A 10,622-nucleotide genomic window follows, 5' to 3' on the forward strand; every position below is an offset into this window, starting at 1 on the left:
ATGACCTCCAATGTGCATATAACTGAGTTCTTTGCTGTTTGAGCCCCTTCATTGTATGTGCACCTCACTGGCCCAGGCAGACCTCCCCGGGCACTTCTGACTTTGCTTCCTCCTCCTCCTCCTGTCCTCCTACTGGAACTTCAGGCTACACAGTTCCCACACGTTTACATGGTGGTGGCAGGGAGTTGTTTCCCTGTTTTCATTTTTGAGACAGGCCCTCACTGAATACCTCTGGCTGCAGGGAGTTGCTATGGAAACCTGCCTGGCCTTCAACTCACAGAGATCTGCCCCTCTTTGCTTCCCCAGTGCTAGGACTGAAGGTGTGTGCCATGGCCTCCAGCCATGCCCATGTTTAATGTTCAAGTCTGCAAGGTCGGCTTTCTCACAGCACAGTCGTCAGGAGTTGCAGCAGTACTGCGGGGCCCTGTGCTCAGTCACCCGTTCATACTCAGTCCTCCAGACATGGGTCTTCTGGGCCTAGGAAATTCCTACACTGCTGAGCCTCCTCATCCAGCTCAACAATGTAAGATAGTAAAACAAGGCATTTGGGAGGAAGGAGATTTGTCTTTGGGGATTCAGGCTATAGTTCATGCTACCCAGTCAGGTTCCTGTCCCCAGTCCCCATCTCTAGCAGGGCAGGGGACTCTCACCACCTCAGCTGTCTGCAGTCCAGAAAACTGAGACGTTCATCTGATGGACCCGACTGGGTCTCATTCCCCAGCACAAAGCTCCAAGTTCTGTCCCCCTTTGTGGCCTTGTAGATGACCTCCTCTAACTACAAGACATTTCTGCTTCATTCATACTTCACCCAGTTGTGATTTACACTAGCCTTTTACTTCTCTAGCTATGTTCCAGAGGCATTGGGTCTTCTCCACCTCACATTCTAGCCAGACATGGGCTGCCTGTCACCTGCTGCTCATCCCTCCCAACTAGGCTGGCTGATCGAGTCCTATTTCAACCCAAGTCTTTCATGAAGAAAGAATCTCACATGACCTCTAGTCTTGAAACAGCACTGGCTCTGCCTTGACCCTTAGACCTTTCTTGCTGGCACCATGAGGATATGGTAGTTTTGGAATTCTAGGGATCCAAGAAATGCTAATCTGGAAGTATCTTTTTTATATTAACCAAATCACAAAAGTCTCTGGTTTTATATTAATTACTCCTTCTTTACTGCCATTGTCTTGATTCTCTGGAAGTCTCAATGTGGTATGGATGGATATTTATTTGGAATACAGAAAAACAAAAGGAAACATGTTTTAACAGATGGTCACATTCTCTATATTTAACAGCATCACATGTGTGCCATTCTTTGGTTCAGAATGTCATGCCCATTATTGGGAGAAAGCTGTGAACCCCTCAACCCTGTGCTTCTCAGCACACCTCACATGGAGCCCTCATCAGTATATGTGGGCAGGAGAAAGGCAAGTTGAGCAGTTTTAGCTTGCTTGACATTCAAACTATAGACTCACCAATCCAGCTGAAGTATAAATCAGTACATAGTGTCCAGTGTGACCCTATCCAAATCCCTAACACAGCAGCACTGGTGAATTATACTTTTCTCCCTTCCCCCACCCATTACTTCCTGACCACAGTTTCTCGTCTCTCCACTTCACCCAGAACCATGCTGACTCTCATCTCTCCTCTCCCAGATCTACTCCAGCCCCATTTCCCTTCAGAAAAATGCAAGGTTCCCAAGGATAACAACTGAACACAGCTTAATAAATTACAATCAGATGACACATACTCTCAAATCTAGAGAAGACAAGGCTATCTAGTGGGAGAAAAGGGATCCAAGGGCAGGTAAAAGGTCCAGAGACAGGTTCACTGTCACTGTTAGTAATCCCACAAAAACAAAAAGATACAAAACCATATCACATATGCAGAAGATATAGCTCAGTTACATTAGGCTCCCTGAATGTCATTTTAGCCCCTATTAGTCCCTATGAGCTCTGCCTAATTGATTATGTGGGCAATGTTCTTCTGGTGTTCTTGACTCCTTTAGCTCCTAAAAATCCTTCCTGATCCTTTTAGAGGAGCCTCCACTGAGCCCTATCTAATGCTTGACTGTGAGTCTTTGCAACTGTTCCCATCAGTTGCTGGGTGAAGCCTCTCTGATGATAACTGGGCTAGGCATCCAAATATCCATATGGCAGAATATCATTAGGAATCACCCACTGACTTCTCCATGTGACCAGTTGTGTTTGGTTCTAACCTAGTTCTCTGGGCATTCTCACCTCTGGCTCCTAACCATCCAGGCAGCATAAGGCATTGGTGTCCTCTCATGGTATGAGCCTCATGGCGGACAAGTCTTTGTTGGGCATTGGACAATTTCTGTACCACTTTACTCTAGCACATTTTGTAGTCAGGACAAGTTGTCCATCAAAGGTTTTGTGGCTGTGTTGGTGCTCAAGTCCTACCAGTGGAAGACTTGCCTGGCTACAGAGGATGCCGGGTTCAGATTCCATATCCTCCATTACATGGAGTTTTCTCTAGAGTGACTCCCATAGATGCCAGGGGATTTCTAATGCACTGGAATCACCCCACAAATACTCCAGTTCCAGTATTCTTCACAGTACACCCTCCCTTCATTCTCTCCCCTCTACCTGATTGTTTCTGACCAAGTCTTCCCCTACCCCAATCTGTCTGCAAAATATATTCTATTTCCCCTTCCCAGGGAATCCATGATCCCCTAGATCACTCCTTTTCATTTATCATCCCTGGGTCCATGGATTATAGCATGATTATCTTTTACTTAACAGCTAATATCCACTTAGAAGTGAGTACACACGTCGTTTGTCTTTTGGGGCCTACATGATCTCACTCAGGATGACTTTTGTTTTGTAGGTCCACTCATTTGCCTGCAAATTTCATGTTGTTATTTTATTTCAAAGCTGAATAATAACTTATTGTATAAATGTACCATATTTTCTGCATCTTCTTTGCTGAGAGACATCTACACTGTTTCCATTTTTTTGGATATTATGAATAAAGCTACTATGAACACAGCTGAGCAAATTTCTTTGGGTAGGATGTAACCCCATTTGTGTATATGCCCAGTTGTTGCCAATACCCAAAATTTAGCCTTGGGTTAGATTGAGTCCCAATTTTTCTGAGGAAACTGCCACATTTATTTGCATAATGTTTGCTCATGTTTGCCTGCCTACCAGCAATGGAGGAGGCAATCTGCTCCTCTTCCCTGGCAGCATGAACTGTCACATGTGCTGTTGATCTTGTTCATTCTGACAAGTGTAAGACAGTTTAATGGCGTTCCCCTGATGGCAAAGGATGGTGAACAGTTTTTTAAAAGTGTTTCTCAGCTATTTGAGATCCCACTATTGTTAATACTCTCTGTAAATCTGTAACCCATTATTTTCATTGGATTAATTGGTTTGTTGATGTATATTACCATAAATAGCATATTAGCCTACTGTCAGGTCTGGATGGTAAGGGAAGTCCTTCCACCCAAAAACAGTACAGGACATACCCAGACACCAAATTCTCAGTACAGGGTGGATGTATTATCCAAAGGTGTAAGCGGGAGAAAGAAGACTGCAAAGGCAGCAACAGGAGAAAGTTCAAAGAAGCATGAGAAGTGAGAAAGGCAAGAGGGGCAAGAGAGGCAAGAAGGGCAAGAAGGGCAAGAGAGGCAAGAGAGGCAAGAGAGGCAAGAGGGGCAAGAGGGGCAAGAGAGGCAAGAGAGGCAAGAGGGGCAAGAGAGGAAAGAAGGGCAAGAGAAATCAGGTGTTTCTGAAGGTGTAGAGTTTTTAAGAGGAAATGAGGGTGTGTCCTGGGGTTTGTTGGTAAATCATAATTGGTCATGTGCCTTAGTTAGGGTTTTACTGCCATGAGTAGACATCATGACCAAGGCTACTCTCATATTTAATTGAAGATGGCTTACAGGTTCAGAGGTTAAGTTCATTATCATCAAGGTGGAAACATGGCAGCATCCAGGCAGGTATGGGGAAGGAGGACCTGAGAGTTGTACATCTTCATCTGAAGGCCTCTAGAGAGAAGACTGGCTTAAGGGAGTTAGGTCCAGAGTCTTAAAGCCAACCTACAGTGACACACCTACTCCAACAAGGCCCCAGCTCCAAATAGTGGCAGGCCCTAGGTCAAACCTATTCAAACCACAACATTTTAGTCAAATAATGAGTTTTGTTCATTGGACCTTGGTGTTTAGTTTGAGGAACAAGCCAGTATACAATAAGGGAATGGACCTTGGGGGCTATCTTTAAGAATACAAACAGGTTTTAGCAAGGGGAGAGGGTAAAAGTCAGACCCTGTAGGCACCATGTTGCCATGCTAGGACTTGTCTTTGCCAAGCCCAGGCCTACAAGAGCCATTCATGACATTGGTGGAAATCCTATCCCTGTCTGGAGACTGTTCTTTTGTCCCACTGACAGTTTCTTTTGCCTTAAGAAGGTTTTCAGTTTTATGAAGTCCCATTTCTAAACTGTTGGTCTTAGAGCCTGCATTATCTGTGTTCTGTTCAAATGCTGTCTCCTGTGCCAGTGTGTTCAAGGCTGCTTTCCATGTTCTCTTCTATCAGGGATAGTGTGTCTGGTTTTATGTTGGGGTCTTTGATCCACTTGTACTTGAGCTTTGTACAGGGTGATGACACTGACCTATTTGCATTCTTCTAGAGGCACACATCCAGTTAGACCAGCAACATTTGTTAAAAATGCTTTCTTTTTTCAATTGTGTATTTATTGCTTTTTTAAAATAAAAAAATCAGGTGTCCACATATGTATAGATTTAAATCTAAGTCTTCCATTCAGTTCAATTGATTAATATGTCTGGTTTTTACAACAGTACTAGGCACTAAAGTCACTAGTAGACCTCCAAAACTCAAGATGGATATTGAACACTTTCAAAAATAATCATTGATTATTTATTGGTTCTTTTTCCTTCAAAAAGTCTATTCACTTCACTTGCCCATTTTTTCCCTTGGGAGTCTAACTTCCTTAGTATTTGGTTTCTGAAATTCTTTGTCTATTTTGGATAAGTCTGTGATGTCTAATTTTGGTTGTCAACTTGACTGCATTTAGAAATAACTAAATCCAAGCATCTGGGCACACCTGGGAGGGATTTTCTTAATTAGAGTATTTGAGGTTGAAAACTGACCCAAAGTCTGGGCCACCTCTTCTTGGGGCAGCCCACACAAAGGACATGGAAAAAGGAAGGCTTGCTGTTGCCTGCTTGTCCCATGCTTTCTGGCTCCATCTACCCTGTTGCTGAGGTTTTTTTCCTTGGTTGGAGACCCCACTTCTTCAGGACTCCATCACAGACGACACCAACAGACCCCTAGGAATCCTCAACAGCAGACTGGGACAGCAGACATCTGGTTGTGGACAGAACAACTGGATCCTGGGCTTCCTGTCTGGAGTCAGCCATGGCTGCTTCTTTTGCTACACAGCATCTTTGTCTTCAGGTACTCCCACCTGTTGATGCTGAGTTAGTTCTTCAGCCTTTGGTGTTCTGTTCTATAAATTCTCATTTTTCTAATGACTTGAAGAATTTCTTGGAGTTTTCTTCTAAAAGTTTTTGTTTCTAATTTTAACCTAAGACCTTTAATTTATTCTGAAATTATCTTTGTAGAAGATGAAAGTTAAGAATCTAATTTCCTTTCTCTGTAGGTGGATATTCTTTTTTACCAGGACTATTTGTTGAACCTGTTTTTTAAATGATATTTTTTTTCCTTGTCAACAATTAAGTGGTCTTTGTTTTGCTCTTCATGTCTAGGACCTCTCTATTGGTCTCTATGCCTGTTTTTTTGCACTAGTACCCAGCTGCCTCTTGACTTTGGCTCTGTGATATAATGTAATGTGGGATATTGTCATATTTCCAGCTGTGTTCTTATTCCATAAAACTGCTTTGGAATTTGTGGACTGTTTTAGTTCCATATAATTTTTTATTATTTTCTATGCTTGTGAAATATGACATGACAATTTTATATGCATTGATTTAATTTTTATATTGATTTGGTAGTATACTGTTCCACAGTGTTGGTTCGGCCTGTGCAGAAACAGGGAATATATTTCCATCATGTATAGTCTTCTGTGATTTTCTTTTGAAATATCTTGAAACTTTGGAAGAAGTAAACCACATGTGGGATATAGCTAATAATTTGGCACATGTGTAAACAAATGCACGTATGACTATGGTATGATGTAAGGAAAGATAGTAAGAAAGGTAAAAGTCAGGGCCTGTGGAAACATGAAGACATGTGATGGCCATGAGATATGGAAGAGGGTGTCATACATACATACATATATATATATATATATATATATTGTATTTGCTTTTAAAACTTTTTATTGGTGCTTGTGCATTTCACATTATGTGCCCACTCATCACCCCATCCCTTCATTTTTGTCCTGAGTTCATGCACTCCCCCCAACCCAAGAAAAAATAATATAGAAAATGTGTTTTAAATCTTCTCATGGAAGCTGTAGTATGTCATACCATCTACCCTTTGTCCACATATCTATACTTGCAAATATTCATTAAAATGAGTCATTGGTCTGTTTCACAGCCTCTGGCTTCTGCAGCATGATCTGTACTTGATCCTCATGGGAACTCCTCTCAGATATCCTGTTGTTGCCCTGGGTCTTGGAGATTCTGCAGGTTTAGATCTGCCACCCGTGACCCTTCACATGCTTCAGGAGATCATAGATAGGGTGGGTCATCTTAAAATGGACCAACTCAAAGACCTGCATCTGGTTCTGGAAGGGAGCTCAGATGGTGGGCCCACCAACAACCCACACAACCAAAGCGAATTTTCCAGAACATCCCTGGCTAGTTCACCCACTACTGCAAGTATCAAGGGGCAAGGTTACCTGTTCTGTCTCATGTCCTCTCAGCTGGTTCACAGGTTCCTTCAACCTGAGGGCCAGCTCTCCTGTGCAGCCCACGCCAGCTCTTAACAGTGCTGAGCCTGTGGTGACTAGACAGGCTCTCCAGGTCTCAGCATCTCAGGCCAGCTCACCTAGCTGTCTCCAGTGGTGAGGGTAGAGTGAAGGGGGGGCATCTCTGCCATGCTGACCCTTGGTAACTGAGTGGCAGGGCCAGCTTTCCTACTCTAATACTTTCAGTGGCTTACCTGCATCCTACAATCAGGGCCAGCTCTACTCTGTTGCCAAGATGAGGTGGTGGGCCAGGCCTCCAGGGTGCTGCAGCCCGTAAGGGGCAGGACACCGCTCCTGCTCTCATAATCCCATCAGGGACAGCTTTCCTACATGCTGCAGGTAGCATGGACAGAGGGAGGGGAGGGGATCTTTCTAGGGGCAGATCAGGCTTCCCGGGGTCACAGTCACACCCTGCCTGCCCACTCACCTGTCACTGCACCATCAGCATCAGCTCTCTCGTGAGTGCCACTCATGCAAGGGTCTATACAGCTCAGTACAGTGACTCAGGCTGCAATCCAGACCAGAGACATTTGCCTGGCCTTTGGTGGTAACACCGCTTGACACATCAACAGACAGACATTTCAGGGGCCATAGACCACAAACCCCAGACATGGTCACTAGCAGTCGCCTGATGGTCTCAGAGAAAGAGAAGGCCACTCAGTTCAGCATGGTTCCCCTAAATAACACGACCCCCATTTATCTACATGCTCTCCAGTGGCAGCCCAGACCACAGACAACAGCTTTGTGTTTGGTGTGAACTCGGGCCACAGACATTGACACAGAACCCAGAGGCAGCAGGACCATAGAACCAGACATGGCCATTGTCAGCAGCCTGGGCCGGGACTTCACCACAACCTCCTTATATCTGCCTGTTCCTCGCTGCCGTTGAGTCTCCAGTTCCATCATTGTCCACAGTTTGAACACCGCCTGGTTTTGCTTACTTTTCTGTCTCCTCACAGCACACTCCCTCTTTCCCATCTCTCAGTCACATGTTTGTCAACTGCAGTGACACCTGCGGCACATGTTTGGTGTCTTTTCTCTGGCCTCCCTGGGCTGGCTCGACAGGTGTGTTTATTGTTATTTTTGTTCTAATTGTATCACAGACCATCTTTTTTTTGTAGAATATACAAAAAAGAATTATGCACAGATAAGGTCTCATCTCAGTGGGAACTGTTAAGGAGAGGAAATAATTGAGGATAAACATGGCCAATATGCATTGAATAGATGTATGAAGTCATCAAGGAATAAAAGCCAAGTTTAAATAGAAAATTTAAGGCAAAAACATTAAAAATAGTAGCATTATATAAGTTGTTATCTGGATTGGATTACAGAAAGGTCAGGGGATTAAATCATCTCCCACGCCAGGAGTCCTAAAGAGTGTTCATGCTGTCTCTGGTGACACCATTCTCATTTCAGAAGTAAGATGGCCCAATGTAGGACAGTAGAACCTCATTAGCAAGTTACTAACTGTGACATAAATACATCTGCCAGAATGTGTCATTAAATCGCACTCACCCACTGCACCTTTTATTGGATTTAACCGCACAATTCATTTCTAAGGTGCGAACCAGCTTGTCAGCGCTGTGTTCCCAACCCTTGGTGTACCAGGAAAAGGTAGAATTAGGTTGAGCTCGGCTCAAAGCAAACATCTCCCTGATTTCCAACCCAGCTGAAGGCAGGTCTGTGAAGAGTGGCAGAGCCACGCTTTGTCATCTGACACGAAAACTTAAAAACAGACTTGAAGATGTAAAAATATTGTCGCCAGTTCAGTCTTTGCACAAGAGCAGTTTGGGGAAGTATAAGCGTGGTACCTGACCATGTCCAGATGGAATGCATAGAGCTTCAATCTTCCATTCAAATTAAAAATATTATTGATCATGTCCCTTCATGATTTTATGGGCCTTTTATGGGCCCTTTTCAGTGATGAATGCTCATACTGTACACTCATTCCATATTCACTCCACAACCTGTTCACAGCATCTGCATTTGTGAGCAACTAGTTTCAAGAACCCAGCACCCCAGACTGTAGAGATATCTCAGAAGTCTTGGTATACAGTGTTCTTGCCAAGCACCCAAGTTCAATTCACAGCAGCCATGTTGAATAGCTCATCACTACTTGTAACCTCAGCTCCTCTGGCCTCCAAGGGCACATGGACTCATGTGTACTCATCCAAACACAGACACACAGTCAACAGTTAAACATCTTTTAGCTGTGTGTTTTCTATTTGATGAGCAAACTAACCCAAGAAATCTCAACAATATGCCTGCTCAAACAGGATCTGAACAGTGACAACACCAGTTGATCATCAAAATGGATGGGGAGGTAGCCAGGGGCCCTCATCCTGTGGATGACGAGCTACGTGAGAATATAAACTGCTGAGAGATGGGGAATTAGTCTTCCCCAAAGGTGAGCGCCATAGTGGTTATCAAATTCCATGTGGTCTGTCCTGAAAGAATTATGCACTCAAGGAACATTAAAGCATCTTTGTATTTATATTTTATTTATGGTTTATATTTTATTTCCTCCTAAGCATTTAAGAGAAAATAATAATTTACAATGAGATGCCATGAATCTGACAGGTATGAAGAGCCATGAAAGAGGTAGGAGGGTTGGTTATTGGGGATGTAAGGTTAGTTTTTCTTTCGATTTTAAATGTTAAGCACACTTAACAGTAAGGTTAGAAGCAAAGTATCCCAGCAGTGCTTTAGAAATTCACTGAGGTCGGAGCTGTGTCTTCCAAGCCTGAGGTTGAAACTCTCCCTTCTCAAAAGCCACGTTTAACTTCCACCAAGATTTATTCTTTTATGATAAAAGAATACAGAACAATTTTTACTATGTATATGAGTTCAATTTATTTATTAGATATCGCATAGACTCTGCTTCCTGATTCTAAAAGTTTTTTTCCCAAATGGCCAACCATATAACTAAGATTAGTATATGCTGTAAATATTTTGTAACTTTTTTGTGTGCATACATACCATGTCATTTACACAAACTCCCTTTTCAGGTGAAATTATCAATGTTCATTATAGCCTGTGTAAGTAATGTGTAGACAAAATAGCTAACCCTACAGTGTGGCCCAGAAAAAGCAAAGGGTTCCATACCAAAAAACTACAGGGTAAATTTTGATCTAATTAATATCAGAACTTTAGGTTACAACTAAAAAATAAAAGCCTCCCCCTGTCCCAAAACATGACACGAGAAAATTCAAAAGTATCTGAAATCCACGAAGCACTATTGGGAAAGCGGGACCAGCTAGCTCTGGTTTTCTGGACATACACATACACACACACACACACACACACACACACACACACACAACTATGGTCAGGGGAGGGCCAGACTAGCTGTATTGTTGTTAGGATAAACTGGTTGTCAGTATTATCATTTTTATTAATCAATTTATATGTTTACATTACAAATGATATCTTCCTTCCATGTTACATTTCTACAACACCCTCATCTCATCCTGCCTCCCCTTCCCCTTTGTCTCTCTGTGGGTGTTCCTCCACACACTCACCCACCTCTGCCTCATAGCTCTAGCATCTCCTATGCTGGGACATCAAGTGTCCACAGAACCAAGAGCCCCCCCTCCCATTGATGTCAGATAAGGCCATCCTGTTCCTCATATGTATCTGGAGACGTGGACCTTCATGTATATTCTTTGGTTGATGGTTTAGTTCCTGGAAGCTCTGGGTGCTCTTGAGTCTAGT

This window comes from Micromys minutus (assembly GCF_963924665.1).
Source record: "Micromys minutus genome assembly, chromosome: 12".
Classification (NCBI taxonomy): Eukaryota; Metazoa; Chordata; class Mammalia; order Rodentia; family Muridae; genus Micromys; species Micromys minutus.